The 7,040-nt window shown below is 37.0% G+C and overlaps 1 pseudogene across 1 annotated transcript; it reads right to left on the bottom strand.

Moving 5' to 3' along the window:
* Positions 1-1,494: 1,494 nt before the first annotated feature.
* On the bottom strand, positions 1,495-6,773 carry LOC125193084 (uncharacterized; annotated as a pseudogene). The gene is made up of 3 exons (XR_016137603.1): positions 6,333-6,773; positions 2,641-3,039; positions 1,495-2,317 (listed from the first exon to the last, which is right to left on the bottom strand). The product of XR_016137603.1 is annotated as an uncharacterized LOC125193084 (transcript).
* Between the last annotated feature and the right edge of the window lie 267 nt (positions 6,774-7,040).

The following is a 7,040-nucleotide window of genomic DNA, read 5'->3' as shown; positions in this document are numbered from 1 at the left end:
GGTCGATGGAGGGCATTTCCCGGCGATCTCTGCGGCTGACGGTGGGGTCGGCCGACCCCGCCCGACCCCACCTAGATCCGCCGTTGGTATTCCCTCCGTTTCTTGTTAACAGAGACATTTCTTTTCGGCACGGGGTTTTATGAATCAAGTAACAAATGGTTGGTGAAAAAAATAAGAGAGATGAAGAGAGAATAAAGTAAAAGGAGAATTATTGTTTGCCAAAAATAGAAATGATTCAATTAACTTGGAACTTCTCAAAATAGAAAAAATAACTCTATTAACATGGAACGGAGGGAGTATTACTCTAGAATAGAAAATAAACTAGTGGAGTACATGATTTAAACAATAAATCCTCCTTTAGCCTAAATCATATGTTTGTTATGACAGAATATACACATCTGATAGGATTATGATTCATTCTGATACTCTAGGTTAAAGATTCTCTCTATATAGGACATCATGTTGTTAAGTTTTTAAATTTTTAAATTATTTTCATCTTCTTCTCCCTGCGCATTTATCCGGTCGCAGATCCAGAAATTTTTTTACTTGGGGATGGAGTGTTTACTAAATAAATATATTAAAAATAAATGATATTTAGCTGTAGTATATCTTAAAATAATACTCAGATAGTAACAAAAAAAAAATGCAAACTACTTAATATCTAAAATAAAAAATAGAAAAAAAAAATCATTCAATTCCATTAGAAATATACATGAAATAAAACACAGTAATACACAAGTCAGTTGGTAATAAACACATCTCTACAAGAATCAGTATAGAAAACATTCCAGTACAGGTTAAAGGTTGAAGATATCGATGGCTCAGTTTGCAACTACCACAGGCCTCATGTGAACCCCCTTTTACCGAAGATGGGTAATTAAATGAAATTCAATTAAAGAAATACCAAGGGGGGTAGCGACTTGTATATAACTTTGTCTAATTTTTCTTTACTTGTTTTTTTTTATCCCCCATTTTCTTTTTCCACTGTATTCTTTTATCAATATTTATTTCTAGGTTTCGTCGTAAACCTAATTGGTTACTTCCAATTATGTAAATCAATAGTTCAAACCGCACTCAAAGGTAGGGCATTTCCCTTTTTAGGGAAGTTAGTGAAAGGTACACGACAAACCATCACACTAGCTCGCATCGACTACCACACACCAGTCATCGATACAGCACGCCCCACAAACACCACTTTCAAGTTAAACAAACCAAAACACGGTGGTTTGATCAACGTCCGACTTTGCAAGGAAAATCAGGGGGTGACAGACAGATAAGCTTGGATCTTGAACATGTTTATAGATAAGAATTGACTGATTGATTTTTGTACACAGTTTGCTGTTGAAAGGGTATAAATGTATCTTTAATTCTCTAAGGAAAATTACCATTTCAATCCAGGAAATGAGGGAGGAACAAAGATAGATCCAGATCATCCAAAATATCAGTGCTAGCACCGATATCATATTTACCATCAGCAAGCACGTCGGTATCTTGCATTGCTGCACCTGTGCTATTCCCAACAGTCAGATATGAAGGAGTCGTCGGGTGGCCTGTGATCTCGAGTGAACCAGCTGTGGGGGGGCAGTTGATTAGGGTATCAATTAGCAATCATGTTGATACCTTGCATCAGTTGACCATCAGCAATCACGTTAGCACCTTGCATTGCTGCATCCGTGAGATACCCAACCATCCCATTTGAAGGAGCCCGGTGGCCAGTGATCTCAAGTGAACCAGATGGGGGGGCCAATTGATTAGGGTATCCACACAGCAGTTGGTACCCGATATCCTTCGGAGCTTCGTTAGGGTACCCAGACAGCAGTAGCTTCCTGGCATCAGATGAACCTTTCTTTGCCCCAAACAGCAATTGGTTCCTCGTGTCAGTTGGAACTCTTTCAGGGAAAGCGGGCAGCAATTGGCTCTAATTACAAGCAAGAGCTTTCTTTTTCCTGGGATACATTGCCCCCAGCATCAGCTTGTTTTCATCATTACTCGGAGCTTTCTTAGAGCGCCCGCGCTTCCCGAAAGCATTAGCTGGAGCTACTGTGGCGCATCCCGACAGCAGTTGGGTTCCAGCGTGCGCTGCTGCTCTCTCGAGATTTCCAGGAAGCAATTCTCTGGTTCCAGCTGTAGAAGACTCTCCCTTGCAGCACTCGGGCATGAAGCTTGTCGGTTTACCCTCTTTTTCGGTCAAACTCAGCCTTCTGAAGTGTTTTTGAGCATGGCTTGCTACTTGGCTATTTGACCTTGTTCGCACACTATACTTCGAAATGTTCTTCCAATCACCCAACTGAAAATCTGCAAACCGCATAGAAATTGCCTGCAACAAACACAGAATTTGTGGTCAGTTCATTGGTGTGAACCTGTTCCAAAAAACAATGCTTCTCAAATATGTTTAGTATTTCAGTTTTTATCCGAATCAAATTGCAACTTTATAAGTGAAGATGCAGAACATGATTATACGAAGCCATGTCTTGGATATGATAAATGCCTTTCGACAGGCATGACATTGAGAAAAATTGTACAATCTCATCTCAATATATATAGTGGACATTAGGCACATTAACAGTATAAAGCACATAGCGATCTTGGCAAAAATAAAATATTTCTTCATGCAAGTAAGATATGCTATACGCTTTTTACCTTTGTTCCTCTTCTGTCCAATGAGCCCCTCGTTGCGCTTGCTCTGACTGCAGATTCTTCTCTTCTAGAACATCACCTCTGGTCGGATAAATGGACAGAGGCATCTTGCCAGACTCAAAAGCCATCACACTTAAGGCTTCATAGTGAAGTTTTAGATCTTGAACTGTTTTCCCAGGAACTGCCAATGCGATCTTATCCCACATATCAGCATCATTATAGTGGGTTGTGAGAGCATTCTCGAATGCCTTGTCCTCCTCCCTTGTCCAATCCAAAGATGTGCGTGCATCCTTTGATGCATTATCATCCACCCCCATTGTCCAGAAGCTGTTGTTGGATGTCCGATCTGAATCCATTTCCAAGGCAACTGGGAAAGCTTGACTGAGAACAGAGAATGCTGACCTGTAAATTTTTGAACTCATCAAATTTATTGAGAAAACTAGCATCAAATTCATCTCATCTGGCTTAGGACCTCAAAAATTCATGAAGAACTAAAATATATGTGCACTATAGATGTGTGTCTTTGTTTTATATACACATACATGCAAAACAAAATATGTACAGAAGTGAAATAATGGTCTGCTTTATATGACAACTTGTAAAATTAAAATACTTAGAAATACTTAGGATGACCGAAGTGATTACTCAAACAGGGTTAAAACTTAAAAATTATCAACTGCTACTCATTAAAACTAATTGTGAAAATGAGTAAAAATATAAGAATCTTGCATCAAATATTACCATTAAAGGACTGATCCCTGAATTTTTTATTTGGAAATATACAAGCAGGAGAGTATAAAATATGCATACAATTGAAGAATCCAAAAGATAAAATTGGGGAAAAGAAAAACAGTCCCACACTCTCATCTGCGACTCCATTACATCCAAGCACTCTAACTAAAAATCGACGTTTTGCGTAATATACAGCAAAAAACACTGATTCATGAACTTAATCCTTGCTACATCATTTTTAAAATAAACTTGTCAATAGCAAACATGACTACAGAATTATCATCAAAATATATGAAAAATATACTCTTAAATGTTATCAAAAATAAAATCAAGAATCTCAATTTCAGCGATTGCTCCACATTTACTTTTCCGTAGTCATTTGTGTTTTCTCTCTTACTTTATTTGCTAAAGCATTAATGTGAACTTCATTGATTCAGACAATTATTTCACAAACAACATCAACTTACCAGATCTTCTTTCTCTTCTATGGAATTCAACATGCAGTCATTTCAAACATATAATCTATCATTAACTACACAACGGAGAAACTAAACCATTAATTAAGTTTATACCTTCATGAAAATATATAAAAAGATGCAATTTTTTCTTCATTTGTGTATAGCTGTGTAATTAAAATTCTTTAAACGACAGATCTACCTTCAAGGAAATAAATCTTGGCGAAGACTGCACAAAAAAAGGACAACTGTGGCCTCCAAATCCTTAGAAATATGCTTATTCTCTGAGAAATTTCCGCCTCTAGATTTATAGAAACATTCACTCTGAAGAAGCATAGACAATGGACTACCCTGTGTATCTTATATAGGCGCTGCACAACCACCTGGCCCTCTTAATCTCTTTGTTTTGTAATAATCCTTTTTGTTACATGGAATAAAGTTGATTGGACTGGAATAAGTGGCCAGTGGTATCGCTTAGACGCCACCTGGATTTCTTAATCTTTTTGTTTTGTTATAATCCTCGTTCCCACGTATATGATTGTAGGGTCAGTGATTGTGAGTGTAAGTGCCATAAAGGTCTTGTGACGTGTGAGGATAGATGTTACGTATGCAAGCTTTTGAGCAGGCGTTACAAATTATAAGTAAGGTGTGATTAATGCTATTTTCCACTATTCTATTTCGGAATAAGTTTACTGTGTGGCTGCTCAGAAGCCACTTGGCCACCTTTGTAATCTATTTTCTTATTATTGTATTCGTGTAATTAACTTACCGCATCCATGTATTTGATTAACTAACCTAAGAATTTACTTTGGTACCAAGCACCAGTTATTAGTTGAATAATCTACTGCAAGCAGAGCATCTGAGAAAATATTAGAAATAATACGGATTACATTATTTTAGAGTCAACTAATAGTACTACTCATGAATGAGGCTGAGTACTTTCACACGAAACAATAATAAGTCATAGCAATCTTGAACAATGAGAAGAAGTCTCCTTACTAATTCTAAACATATTAGATTAGGCAATAACGTATATCACAAATTTATAATGTAGCTAATGAAAATATACATATATTTGATTGCTTTGATAATCAATGATTTGGGCCAGCTTCAGCCATTGTTGTATCCATTACATTTTCTATGATACTCCTTAACTACAAAACAGATTAAGATTGTTGAGCGCACAGTATTCTGACCCAGCAGATTTATTTCCCTCAGTTCCATCCGAACCCTGTTTTCATAGCACCATGGGGCAATATGGAAGTAATTTTGTAAATGTGAAAAGAATCACATATTTTACGAAAGAGAAACTGTGTGCTGGTACATTTTTTTGTTTTCTTTTCCTATATTTTATTTTATACACCAAGCTGTAGTGTACCATTTCTCTACCGCTATTAACTTTTTCAACCTTTCTTCAATATGTCATATGATACGTATTTTGTTTTTTTGTTTTATAAATAATTTCTAATTAGGGTTTATTATATCATAATAAGTGTTTTAAAAATATCTTTTATTTTTATATTTCATTTTTTAGATATTCATCAATAATTGGTGTGATAATTTCATAATCAAGATTTTCATAAAACATTAGTTTCAAATTTAGTTAGCAAAATGTGAGTTATGATGATTTGTTCTCCAAAAAAAACAAGTTATGGGATGGAATCCATAAATTCTGTTTGGTTTCTAGAAATAATATACTACCAGGGAACCTTTTTCAAAAAATCTGTACTTGATCAAGAAAAAAAATATATACGCCTATATATGAACTTCGAACAATATACCAAAAAGGAATTTGTTTGCGTCCGCTACTTTTAGAATACACTAGACCAAGAAAAAGATTTACATTATCTTCCCCAAAGGTCGTGATAGGAATCCATGATTCTTTTGTTTTTCTACTTACACTAGGAAGTTTCATATTTATAACAATCTCACAATTATCTGAATCATCGTGTTCATTAGTTATCTGTAGCTGTGTGGCATACTTCTTCTATTATTTTACGGCAAACTCTTCTAATGCTAAAACTATGACTTCCACACAAAAATCCAACATAAACTGCCGAACTTATGTTTCCTTTCCAGCTAAAAATCATCATATTTTATTTCACAGCAATTCCAAACTCTATTGAGCTAAGATGATAACGAAGAACAAGCAATCAAATCAAACTCATCCACATTCCAAAAACATGTGAGATACTAAAAGAGCAAGCCGCATCGCCACTTCAAACAATAGTTATACTAATTCGTAGAGCAGACACTGGATTGAACTTGTACAGAAAAAAATTATAGATTAATCAGCATAAGAATTCAACACTACAAGGGGCCAAAAATCCAAGTTGATCGACATTAAGCTCAGCAAATTTTCACGCATTGCACACAGCTTATGGGGAAATCAAGAGCAGGACACAGGCATTATCAACACAATCGTCATTCGAGCATTTCGTCGAACAGGTAGAGAGCAAGGAGAAGCAGCATTAAGGGGCTGACAAAAAATTAACGGAATTTGTTCACCTGTATGCAATAGATACAGCCATCCAATTTCCGGATACGGAGGGGCTTCTGTATCTTCTTCCGGCGAGAATTCCGCCGAAGCTCGGACGTGTTTCTGGCGATTGGATAGAAATAGTTGGCGAGAATCGGCATTGGAATCTTACTAATATAAAGTGACAGTTTGGTTGGTGAAAAGACAATTTTATCCTTTTTGGAGAGAAAATGTGAAGCTATTTTGCATATCCTTTTGATCATTTTGAAAAATGACAATCATTGGATAGAAAAAAAGGCAGCTTCTATTGAGTAATAATGGCTTCTCAAATAAGAATAAACAATAATATATACCCACACCATTAATTGAATATCCATTTTAGAAGACTAATTGTCTGGTTTTTTTATTGCAGTCGACGACAGCTCCAAGTCACAACTATCATCGTCGGCGTCGAAGCAGACGGCATCAGTAGCTGTGGCGTAAAAAAAGAGAGAGAGATGAGAGAGAAAGGTGAGAAGAGAGGAAAGAGATAGAGGAAGCGCCGGCGTCGCCCGCCGGCGACGCGACTGTGCAGGCTAGGGAGGAAGGCAGCAAGGTGGCTAGGGAGAGAGGCAGCGAGCGAGAGACTGGTGTTTAGTGGGTATGCGGAACTGAGGTGGTGTCCGGCGGCGGCGTTCAGCTGTTCCACCGATTAGAGGGAAGAGAAAAGGAAATAAGGGAAGGAGGGAAGCGCCGAG

The sequence above is a fragment of the Salvia hispanica genome, chromosome 4 (genome assembly GCF_029641045.1).
Source record: "Salvia hispanica isolate PSC_SH4W2 chromosome 4, Shi_PSC_v1, whole genome shotgun sequence".
Lineage (NCBI taxonomy): Eukaryota > Viridiplantae > Streptophyta > Magnoliopsida > Lamiales > Lamiaceae > Salvia > Salvia hispanica.
Note: the sequence above shows the minus strand (reverse complement) of the source record. Positions and strands in the feature narration are given on the sequence as shown.